At 35.5% G+C, this 13062-nt stretch overlaps 1 protein-coding gene across 2 annotated transcripts in view; it reads left to right on the top strand.

The window, feature by feature from the left end:
* The first annotated feature begins 567 nt into the window (after positions 1-567).
* Positions 568-13062, top strand: part of RBBP8 (RB binding protein 8, endonuclease) — a 107454-nt gene continuing 94959 nt past the window's right edge. Inside the window, exons 1-2 of one of the 2 annotated variants that reach the window (XM_066352537.1) lie at positions 568-732; positions 8895-8933. The gene's annotated coding sequence lies outside the window, so the exon portion shown is untranslated. The remainder of the gene's footprint in view (positions 733-8894; positions 8934-13062) is intronic. The other variant, XM_066352535.1, reaches the window with a different exon arrangement.

Raw genomic sequence — 13062 nt, 5'->3', positions numbered from 1 at the left:
TGTACCTCTCAGTGCCACTACTCATTTGGGAGTATCAACCTACCCCTCAAGGCTAAGCTAGACCAAACAGAGCCAAGTGGACCAGTGAAAAAGGCCAGGCAATATGAATTCTTTATTATTGTAGATAATCTCTTTCTAGAGGCTTTAGTCTGAAGAGAGCCTGAAGTACATTTTAAAAAGGATTACCAACCTCTGAGGATGATAGATACTCAAGTATCCACAATGAGAGGTTTATAACAATGGACTCTTGCTATGCCTGACTCAGATCTCCCCTCCCACTAGAACTCTGAATTATTTTGCTGGAGGCTACAACATTCTGAGCAGTTTGTTGGGAGTTGAAGGCAGGTAGGGATAACTCACCCTGTACAAGTTTAGCAGAGCTGAGCCGCTGCAGCTTGTTGGGCTAGCCTTTGATGCAGACTGGTTGGACGAGTTCTGGATCGACAGAAGAACCGGTTTGACTGGCCTGTTATGCCAACATATTCTGGTTTGATTCCATGTTCCACAGACTGTAGAAACCTGCCCAGCCAGTTAAATGAAAGGCATATTAGGTTATCCATTGCACACCATATATAGCTTAGATGCAGCGGAACTCTTCCACATAGCAGTAGTGTCTAGCAGACTCTAGCATGGTCCAGAGAGGTGGCTTCCACTGATTTATTGTTCAGAGAAAGTTAGCAGTGAAACATCTTCTGCTTTTGACCAAGAGCAGTTTTCCAAATAAACTAAAGGGTAAGTGAATAAAATTTTTAAAATATTTTTCAATTTTTCTCTGCACTTATGAATCTTAAATTTAATGATATTTAAGAAGCTATCTATTTTTAACATGATAATACCTGCTTTGCACCTTTTACGTAAAGTTGGTTAGATATGGTTTTGTAACACTTGCATATATGTTCACTGATTTGTTTGGATAAAGGCTATTTGGTATATAATACACTTTTGCTATACTTTTTTTTGTAAGTTGAACATGGCTACAGCCATTTAGAAAATGAGTTGAATAATTTTGCTAAATATATTTCCTCTATTAATGATTCATCTCAAGCATCTATTTCTTTGCTAATACACTATTATGTTTTATAGGCTGTTGCCTATTAAATGGTAAATCTAATTGTGGATGAAATAATAATTGCTTTTTTAAGGTATAAAAAGAAGGTGTTGGCTTCCTTGGTGATCCTAAGTACACTAAGAGGAACAATTCACAGCAAGAATTGAGGAGTGTGAAAAACAAAGATGTGGAATCTGGTAACTGATTAACTATTAGAACTCAAAAACACTCACTGAGCTGAACAGAAAGGAATGAAGACAGGTTTTAGTCATGCCTTATTACATCCGAAAAACTTTTGGGATTAAAAGAAAATTTTGATCTTCCTTTCTTTTATATTTTAAAATAATGACATTATATCTTTCATGGATCCAATTAATTTATTTTATTAATTTGTGTCATTTAAAATGGAAGTTGTCAATCCCTTTAGATTTATTTTGGCATACTAAACTACCCCCTTAATAGTAGATTGAATTCAATGCACAAATCTTCTGGGCATTAGATTTAATGTAACAGTTGACCTATTTTTATGGATTTATACTGAATATTCTCCTGTTAAGAGCTATCTGTAGGCCATCTTAATATAACTTTGCCTTGAACTGAGCAAGGCTGATGCATTCTTTTCATTGTCTCTAGTGTCCTCACTTTGTTCAAACTCAAAGGGTACAAGGTTTCTTTAGAATGTTAGCAAAGGATTTTTTAGGTGAGATTAAATATTCAGATGAAATTTTATTTTTTTTTCAGGGAAATCCTTTGGATGCTTTTTAATCCTACTCTCCAAAGCAATTCTGCATAAAACTTCTGGTAATTCAGCTAGACTTCTAAAAAGCCATGTGATGTTGAATCTGCAAAAAGAATGTGCTGATTCAGCAGACTAAAATTTATTTTTTTTCAGCATAAACTGTATTCTGACAATTTGGGAGGAATATGGATAAAAATTTTCAGTTGGTTGAATTTTTCTCTTTTCAATAAGTTTTCAGGCAAGATATAGGTATACATCAAAGAGTATACTGTTAGTGTTTCTAGTGAATCTACTATATATAGTAATGCAGATGTTTTTAAACTATATGGTGTTTAAATACAGGGATTATTGTTTAAAAATAAACTTAATTTAGGATTGCACTTTACTGAGTATTTTTGTTTATGGTTTTGAGAAACCTATTTAAGAGCTAGATATATTTTTCATATAAAATCTATGGATAATAAATATTTAAAGCTTAACTCTACATTTTGGAGAAGGATTTTATAGTTCTCATTTAATAGGATTTTTAGTTTCACATATATGGAAATTTTAGTAAATACTTTTTATATATTTTCTATAAATTGATTCCTTTAAGATATTGATACATTTTGATACTTTGATTAAAAGTAAGGTTATATAGATTTATCAATCAGATTAGGAGTCTGTGCTTTTGTTGGTGTGTGTGTGTATTTTACACAACACTAAATTTTTTCAGGCCCCAGGTCAAAAAGTGTTCTAGTGATTTAAAAATCTTTTCATTCTTCAAGTCTAGTTGGGGATACATTCCTTTGTCTTTATTCCTAGCCACACAGTTTCATACAATGACTCTTTTTGTCAACAGTGCTAGCTTTCTTAACAACAGTAATTGCTTCTCTTCCTGAATATCTTCATGTGTTTCCTACCAAAAAAACAATTAGAATCATAATAGTTTTGAGCTAGAAGGACTCTTAAAGATAACTAATGAATACAACTTCTCATGCTTGAGTTGAATGAAAAGTCCCAAGATGTAGCTAAATCACTACTATCTAATCTAAGGGTAGATCTGGGACCAGAACATCTCAGTTTCCTGAATACCAACCCAGACTAAAAGTTTTTTCACTACCCTACATTGACTCTTCTGAATGCTACATGAAATCTTATCTATGTTTCCTAAAGGATTTGTACAAAGATAAAATTGTGTTGCAGAGTTATGTTAATGAGTCTTTGCTGAACTAAGAAATTATTTGCATTTATATTTTAATCTATGTCATTATTGCTCCCAATCTTTTTGTGGCATAGTGGATAAATTTATGGAGTTGCCATTGGTAATGAAGGTGATTACTATTTCAAACCTTAGTCTCTTAATGCCATTATAAAATTTTATATCAAACTGATAAGAGTACCTCACATTCCTTCATATTTGGGGGTCTTATCATTTTCTGACTTAATATTGCTTTAAACTATCTCAATTTTTTATTTTCTTAGAATGTATATATGTATGTATGTATTTTTGTATTGTTTCAGTCACTCCTATATGGACACAGTGTAGGATTTTCCCAGAAAGCTACCTAAAATTTGGTTAGAACTCACAAGAAAATTTTAATAAGGTTATGAAGACCAGAATTGCAGGATTCAAAACCCATGTTAGAGGCACTAGAACTTGTTATTAAGGAGTGAGCTCTTAATACAGTGCTTTGCACACAAGTACTCAAAAATGCTTTGAATGTTTTTAACTTGAAGAATTCCAAGAAAAAGGAATAATAGAAGACTTGAGAACCAAAGGCTCAAAAATTTCAACTTTGATTCTTAGAACTCAATGATAATTCTCCTAACCTTATATTTTTCACAGGGAAACATCTTACCTGAGAGAGTCTTACTATTTTTTTTCTTCTTCTTCTCCTTCTTCTTCCCCTTCTTCTTCTTCCCCTTCTTCTTCTTCTCCTCCTCCCCCTCCTCCTCCTTCTTCTTCTCCTTCTCTCTCCTCCTCCTCCTCCTCTTGCCCATTCCCCCTCCTCGTCCTTCTTCTTTCCTTCTTCCCCTTCTTCTTCTTCTTCTTCTTCTTCTTCTTCTTCTTCTTCTTCTTCTTCTTCTTCTTCTTCTCTTTCTCCCTCTTCTTCTTTTAATAATGAAATGAAATGTTTTAATAGAGTATATTAAAAAAATTATACTCCACAAACAAGTGGGGTATATTGCAAGAATGCAAGGCTGGTTCAGAGGGATGCTTCTAAATTTGGTAAATTTAGTTCAGTCCAAGTAGAGACTCTGGAAAGTAATCACTTCCATTGTCTTATCTTTACAGTAAACAGAAAGGATAGTATGTTGAAAAACATATGGACTTTTGAGCCAAATTGAAATGGGTCTGAATACTGAATCTGCTACAAACTAGTTTACTGCTAGAAATCATTGAACCTCTGAGTTCTCTTTTCTCCATCTGTAAGTTAAGAAAACTAATACCATTCTTTAAGAGCTGTTGGGTAGATTACATGATATATAGTATGCCAAACATATAGTACAGTTCTTAAACACACTAGGTACAGCAAATGTCAATATCATTTCTACTTCATTAATAGAATATTTAATAAATTTCAACAAATAGCTGAGTAAGAGAAGCCAAAGCTTAACTTAGAATATACATTTTATTTTTTTCAGAGACATAAAAATTAAATTAGCAACCTTGGAAAGCATTAAGATTTATTGTTGAAAAATATTTTAACCATATTAAATTTAAAAAATTAGAAACTCATATAACTGAATCCAACTAAAGCAACAAGAAGCCATTGTTAAACATATTTTGAGAGCAATATATCAAAGTTATTAAAATGCTTCAATAATTTTGAAAAATTAAAATTTCAATCATCTATACCAAAGAAAAGTTCATAGATCAACCAAATTACACCTTACATGGGCCCACTACCTGAGTTTCTCAAAGGCATTTTATATCTATTATCTTCTATGACAGAGACGTCGTTGTCCAAGTTTCTATATGCTCTAAGGATTATGCTCTTTCTACGATCAATTCAATTATTTTTTTCAGGGCTCTAGAATACGTTATTTTCCTCTAAAAGATTCTCTTCCAAATTAAATTTACTGGAGGTCAATGTTGTTTTATATTGCATTTCCTTGTGAGTAAATGATAAGGAGAGTAATTCCAACATGTTTTGGGTATAATAAGACAGAATAAGATTTAATATTTTCTAAAAAAAATAATGTTAAATTAGTCTCAGACTCATTAATTGATTATGAACAAAGTTCACATGCAAGGTACTTATGAAATATATATATATATATATATATATATATATATATATATATATATATAATTAATCAGAAGGGAGTTCAGAATTCTGTGACAAAACATTCTAAGACCTAAGAGCAGGATATAGGTTATAACTTAATATTAGAACCAACAAACAGATCCACTTATAACACAAACAGATCTTACTGAGCTCTTGCAATCAATTTTAATTTCTTGAAATATGTTTAATTGCTGTATAAAGAAGCTTTGTGCTGATAATTTAGATTTATATTCATGATAAATGAATTTTGTTTTTCTCTTAAATATAAAGCTTGTATGTAGATAACATACCTAAAGACAAAGGTACCACTTACCAATTATGCCCACTAATTATATATTCTTATTAAAACTTATTATACATAAACAATTTAATCTTATGTGACAATTCATTAAATTAGTATTTAACTTGCATTTATTTTCACAGATTTAAAGTGAATTGAAAGGAAGGCAAGGAGTACCACAAATTTCAAAGATATTTTTTAAGTGTTTCTATATATAGTAAATACAGATGCTTCTCAACTTATGATGGGGTATAGCCTGATAAACCCATCAAAAGTTGAAAATATTTTAAGTTGAAAATAGATTTAATACTCACAGCACACTGTAGAGTATCTGTTGCTTATCCCTTGTGACCACATGTCTAACTGGAAGTTCAACATCACAGGAGAGTATAGTATTGCATATTGCTAGCCCTAGAAAAGTCCAAAATTTGAAGTACTGTTTTTACTAAATGCACATTGCTTTGCATCAGAAAGCCAAAAAAAAGAAATCTTAAAACAGACCATAAATCAGGGATCCTCTGTAACTAATTTGGAAACTTCAGGACTAACAACCAAACCTACTATGCATCAAAAAATGAACCAGGAAACAGAGAACATTATGGCTTATCATGCTAAAGACATATAGCCTTAAAAGTAATCATTACACTATTATCTTAGAAGTTCTTATTACTGACAAAATAAAAATAGAACTTGCATGGTAAATTTTTAGTTTCAAAGTTCTATCTTGTTTATTCCCTTGAAAGTTTTTTGCTTATAGGTTTTAAAATGATTTACTTTAGCCTGACCAGGCGGTGGCGCAGTGGATAGAGTGTCCGACTGGGATGCGAAAGAACCCAGGTTCGAGACTCCGAGGTTGCCAGCTTGAGTGCGGGCTCATCTGGTTTGAGCAAAAAGCTCACCAGCTTGGACCTAAGGTCTCTGGTTCAAGCAAGGGGTTACTCTCGGTTTGCTGAAGGCCCGCGGTCAAGGCACATATGAGAAAGCAATCAATGAACAACTAAGATGTCGCAATGCGCAACAAAAAACTGATGATTGATGCTTCTCATCTTTCTGTTCCTGTCTATCCCTCTCTCTGGCTCTGTGAAAAAAAAAAAAAGATTTACTTTAGGAGTGAAAAAAATTTCCTTCCAACACAAAAACATTTTAAATTTAATAAATTGCTGAATGAATTTTGAAACATTGAGGAATACAAGATTAATAACTTTATGTAGCTTTTATAAAGTACAATATTTTTGAAGTAATTTAGAGAATTCTGTGATGAGGTCTTCTATAAAAATTTTCATTTAACATATACTTGGAGAGTAGGGGTCTCCTAACTAAAAGTTGATGAGATACAGTCTAAGATGATACGATCATTCACTTTTCTGAAAATATTAATATTCGAATCAACTTTCAATAATATATTGGTAATTAGAACTAAATCATACATACCATCTATATAGCATTTTAGTGATCTGTTAAATTCTTTTGAAGTCACGTTCCAAGCAACTGTCTAACAAAATTTTAAACAAATGTTGCTCAGAAACAAGTATATGTACTTTTTTTTTTTTTTTTTTGTATTTTTCTGAAGCTGGAAACGGGGAGAGACAGTCAGACAGACTCCCGCATGCGCCCGACCGGGATCCACCTGGCATGCCCACCAGGGGCGACGCTCTGCCCACCAGGGGCGATGCTCTGCCCCTCCGGGGCGTCGCTCTGCTGAGACCAGAGCCACTCTAGCGCCTGGGGCAGAGGCCAAGGAGCCATCCCCAGCGCCCAGGCCATCTTTTGCTCCAATGGAGCCTTAGCTGCGGGAGGGGAAGAGAGAGACAGAGAGGAAGGAGAGGGGGAGGGGTGGAGAAGCAAATGGGCGCTTCTCCTGTGTGCCCTGGCCGGGAATCGAACCCGGGTCCCCTGCACGCCAGGCCGACGCTCTACCGCTGAGCCAACCAGCCAGGGCCCTGGTTTGTTTTTTTTTGTTTTGTTTTTTAGCTCTAATATAGAACTAACCACTGGAACCTATCTATAGGCTAGAAACCTGTATACTGGACCCAGAATCTGGCTAGAACAGAACCTATCTACAGGCCATTCAGTAAGAAAAGTTGTTCAGTCCTTTCCCGTTTGACATCAATTTCTTTTTCTTACAGTTTTACTTTCTAAGATGTGAGTATTTACTTCTTTGAGATGAATGACCTTTTCTAGTTCCACCAGTTAGCACACATTAAACACATCTAGCGTAAATTAAATTCTCAGCAGTTCCCTGGTGTCATAACAAACCACATGTTAATACTAATGTTAAAGCCAAGTAAGTAATATCACATCAAATTTCTATAAAGGAAGACCACAGTGACTCTGAAATAAAAATTGGGTTGTCCTTTGAATCTGACTTCTCAGTCTGTTGTTTTAGCTTAGTTTATTAAAACATATGATTAATGGTACTATGATAGTAATTCAGACCCTGTGGAGTCAGTTCATTTTAAGTTACTTAATAGTCATAGATTACAGCCAGCAGTATTACTACTATAATAATTTCACAATGTTTCTCAGAGTGTAGTCTCTGAACCACTGACCATCTGACTCACCTGGGAGATGCCTATTAAAAAGGCAGATTTCTGAAAACTGTGAAATACACATACATAACATACAATGGAATATTATTTAGCCATAAAAAGAAAGAAATCCTGCCATTTGGGACAGGATTTTGAGACAACATGGATGAACTTTGAGGGCATTTTGCTAAGTAAAGTAAGTCAGAGAGAGAAAGACAAATACTATATGATCTCACTTATACATGAAATCTAAAAAATATAAAAGGCCAACTGCTAAAATCTATCTAGATATATCACATTAGAATCTCTGGTGGATAGGTCCTATAAGTCTGCATATTTACATATTTTTCTAGATTATGCTGATATCCAATAAAGTTTAGGAAGCAGCAAAAGAAAAGGTTCTCTTGCCTATAAGAAAATGAGTTTCTTCAAATCCAACCATTATCACTATCAGAAAAGTAGCCCCAAATGCACATGTTCAGGGAAGAAAAATGGGGGATTAGGAGAAGGAAACAGGGAGGGAGGGAAGGCCAGTGCAAGAGTCCATTCTGGAGCTCATTCCCCACTCTCAGCAATTGAGGCTCAATCCCAGCACATTCTTAGGAGCCATGAAACTGAAGACATGAACAAGGAACATTTACCCACCAGTTCTGACTTCTATCAGTTAAGGGTTGCCTAATGAGTTGTTATTTTTCTCACATTTTCATGTTGTGCTTATATTTCCAAAGGCTTCAGTGAATGAAGCCCCGGGGACAGAAAGTCCAGGTGAGGGGGTTGTCAGGTTTCACCTGCCCGAATCTGGTTACCACTGTAATGATTGGAGTAAGCAGGGCCCGAAAGGTGTCCAGTCCATCACCATTACAGGACAAATATGCTCAAACTGCTTTTTCCTTAGTTGGTCAATATAATTTTAACACACTATATAATTAAAATGGATTTTCTGAGAAAGGAATACAGTAATTTCTAATAGAAAGTGAGGGACTTGAGCCTATTTTTGTCTGATGTATTTAATCCATTCCCACAGAACCTGAGATGCACTGAAACTCGATCTTCCTCGAGAAAGGTATTTTCTAATAAGCTACATTTCATTTCCTAAATTTGGTTGCCAATTTTTAAAGGGCCAAATAGCAGCAAAATGAACAATTAATATATACTCTGAAAATACTCTGTGTCCAGCATGGATCCAAAAACTATTGTTTAAGTTTATACTGGTAAAATTATAGTAAAAACAGATTGAATACATTGAACCCTCAAGTAACTTCTTATTATAGTGAAACACAGAATTTTGAATAGTACAAGTTTGTCTTGTACTATATCTAAGAGGGTCTGGTTACAAGAAATAATTCACTATAATCTATAATGTGATCCTACGGCATGACTCCAAAGAATACATTTGAGGAAGGCTTGAATAACTTAAAAATAGAAAACTAAACAGCCAGTTGTGTGGGTTTTTTTGTTTTGTTTTTTTGCACTTTTGCACTTTTCCAAAGCTGGAAATGGGGAGGCAGTCAGACAGACTCCCACATGCGCCCAACCGGGATCCACCCGGCATGCCCACCAGGAGGTGATGCTCTGCCCCTCTGGGGTGTCGCTCTGTTGCATCCAGAGCCATCCTAGCACCTGAGGCAAAGGCCACAGAGCCATCCTCAGCACCAGGGCCATCTCTGCTCCAATGGAGCCTCTGCTGTGAGAGGGGAAGAGAGAGACAGAGAGGAAGGAGAGGGGGAGGGGTGGAGAAGCAGATGGGCACTTCTCCTGTGTGCCCTGGCCGGGAATCAAACCCGGGACTCCTGCTCTACCACTGAGCCAACCGGCCAGGGCCCAGTTGTGTGCTTTAATTAAGTAAATATCATATTTGTTTGCATAATGATAGAACCTATTGAGCTAAATAAGGAAGAAATAGATATAAATAAAAAAGTCTGATTATCTTTTTATTTAACTTGAACTATTAAAATAATTATGCTTTTTCAAAATAACCCTCTTTCTCAGAAGTTAGATAAATTACTAACAAATTGATAAGGATAAAATAAAGAAATTAAACTGAAGAGGGCCTAGAAATAAGAAAAAGTGGGGATACACACTGATGAACAAAGGCCAACAATAACAGACACTATTTTCAAAAGAAAGAATCAAATATGCTCAGGTCTTCACTAAATTAGCCCAGATCACCATTAATTTTATGCCAATACTTTCTTTTTTTTTTTTTTTCCAGTTTTTATTTGTGGCACTTTATTTTTCTGAAGCTGGAAATGGGGAGAGACAGTCAGACAGACTCCCGCATGCACCCGACCGGGATCCACCCGGCACGCCCACCAGGGGGCGACGCTCTGCCCACCAGGGGGCGATGCTCTGCCCCTCAGGGAGGTCGCTCTATTGCGACCAGAGCTACTCTAGCGCCTGGGGCAGAGGCCAAGGAGCCATCCCCAGCGCCCAGGCCATCTTTGCTCCAATGGAGCCTTGCTGTGGGAGGGGAAGAGAGAGACAGAGAGGAAGGAGAGGGGGAGGGGTGGAGAAGCAGATGGGCGCTTCTCCTGTGTGGCCTGGCCGGGAATCGAACCTGGGACTTCTGCACGCCAGGCTGACGCTCTACCACTGAGCCAACCGGCCAGGCCGCCAATACTTTCTTAATTGGACTTGAAGCTGAGTTGATCATAAATCTCTGTTAAATGATTTCTTACAACTACCAATTTCTGAAGAAACAAATAATTTTTTTTTTCTATGCAATTTTGCGGTTAGGCTAGCTGATTTTTAAATTCCCTTGGAATAAAATGGAAATAGCAATAGAATACTACTACATGATTTATTTAAACTTAATAATGTGAATCATAGAAGATATGTAAAAGCACTTAACAAAATGTAAGTTAACCTCTTCTATAATTATGACTCTTACAATTTACATAGCAATTCAACAATTTCATTATAATTATTTAACTAGCAATTGGAGAGATCTCTCTGATTAGCTGTAGCTCTTAAATTTATCTATGATTGACAGTCTCTTACACTGTTTGTATATATATAATCATTCAGTCTTATCAACAATCCTATGAAATACCCAAGATATTATTTTCTTCGTATCATTGGTAAACAATTGAGGCACAGAGAAGTTAAATTACTTGCTCAATAGGATAATTAAAATTAGAATTCATCAAACAAACTAAGTGGAGCTTCTGCTGATTTTCCAATAGCAACCTATACAAATACATTACTATATATAAATACTTACAGTCTCCAGGATTCACAATGACTCCTCAAAACAAAACCTTGCGCATGCCTTCTGCTCCCAATGGGCAAGGTTCTCCTACCATTCTGCTTGCTGTTTCAAACTTCCGTGAAGACTTCTTTAAGAAATTTCACATATGTTATTTCATCCCTGCAATAGCCCCTTTGGATACAGTAAGTATGAGTATTCTCAGTTTTCAGCTGGGAAAATAAGAGTTGTCCAGGAAACATGCAGATAATCAGAGATAGGGCCAGAGTTGAAACACTGGTTCTATCTCCCAGCTCAGGACTTGCTCAGTACCATGTCTGGGAATGTGTCTATGTGCCATCATTGATTGTAGAACACAGTAACAGTTTTTTGGAGCACTTCCTCTCTGGCCCATTCTGAGATTACCACATAATTCAAGGCCCTTTAATCTATTTAGTTTTAAATTTTCTACATAGAAAAATCTACAACTTGGGCCAGGGAAAGGCTGATATACTCCTCACAAAATTAGGGGATATTTCAAAATGAATATGAAGCTATAAAATATCTTCTAATTTTTGTGAGCAGTGTATAAACATGTTTGCTAATTCCATTAGAAGTCAATTTATATTTGTCTCTCAAATACCCACACCTATGGTAAGGCAAGTAAAAAGCATGTGTGCCATAATTATTAAGAAATACAATTATTAATGCAAGAAAACTCTAAAATATCAACTGAGATTGGTCCATATAATAGGTACTTTACTCTAACCCTCAGTGGGAGAGCCCGGTTTATTTTTCTCTTCTCAATTATGATTTAAATTGCTATCAAATTTAAAAGTTCTTTTAGTTTAGTAACCTCATAAAACAAGGCTTTCTGAAGTAAATAAAAAAAATGTACAGGAACTGTAAATAGCTTATAGGTAATAGGAATTTTTTATCAAAATTCAGAAACTTTATTTGTGATTCTCTCAAAAACGTAATAAGGTGGCAATAGCCAGAGAGAAAGGGGAGGTGAGCAGAGTGGGGGAAATGGGGACGGAAAGGGACTTTGCTGGGGGCAGAGGGTGCACGCTCAGTATGTGGATGGTGTTATATCGAGTTGTACACTTGCAACCTGTATGGTTTTGCGAACCAATATCATACCAATATATTTTTAAAACTTGAAAAGCACAGGATTTTTTTTTAGATTTTTAAATTCATTTTTAGAGAGAGAGAGAAAGAGAAGGGGGGAAGGAGCAGGAAGCATCATCACCCACATGTGCCTTGACAAGACAAGCCCAGGGTTTTGAACCAGTGACCTCAGAGATCCAGGTCAAAGCTTTATCCACTGCACCACCACAGGCCAGGCCGAGGATTAGTTTGAAATGGATTTTACCCTCAAAAATAGTAGGTGTACTACAAAGAGCATAGCTATTTATAGCAAGAAGATTGGGTTTGAAGTCTTAGATCGACTTATCTACTAGTTTGTACATATAATGCTAGTCAAACCACCTAAATTCTCAGCTTTTGTGGAAAGATGAAAACTGTACCCATTCTGCTTTTATGACATAGTTATTTTTAAATTCTAAAGAGAATATATGTAGGAAAAACAATTGTATTTTACCACTACTAACTGTTCTTGACTTTATATCCACTTCTAAATTCAAGAATTTTAGAGTACTATCAATAGATCAAATAATATTATGACTTATAGTATCTATACCAAAATATTCTTTAAAAGGAGTTGATAGGTCTATACATAGTTGAGAAGGAAATACTTCTGACTATAAAAATTATAAAAGGTCATTTAAATCTTCCCTTTTTTATTAGTTTATACTTCAAATTCTTTAAAGCTTCTGACCATATGATTTATAACTAGAACCAGAACATTTTTATTTTTATTTTTATTTTTTTTTTATTTTTGTATTTTTTTCTAAAGTTGGAAATGGGGAGGCAGTCAGACAGACTCCCGCATGCGCCTGACCGGGACCCACCCGGCATGCCCACCAGGGGGCAATGCTCTGCC

This window comes from Saccopteryx leptura, chromosome 11 (genome assembly GCF_036850995.1).
Source record: "Saccopteryx leptura isolate mSacLep1 chromosome 11, mSacLep1_pri_phased_curated, whole genome shotgun sequence".
NCBI lineage: Eukaryota > Metazoa > Chordata > Mammalia > Chiroptera > Emballonuridae > Saccopteryx > Saccopteryx leptura.
This window is presented reverse-complemented; position numbering and strand designations above follow the sequence as displayed.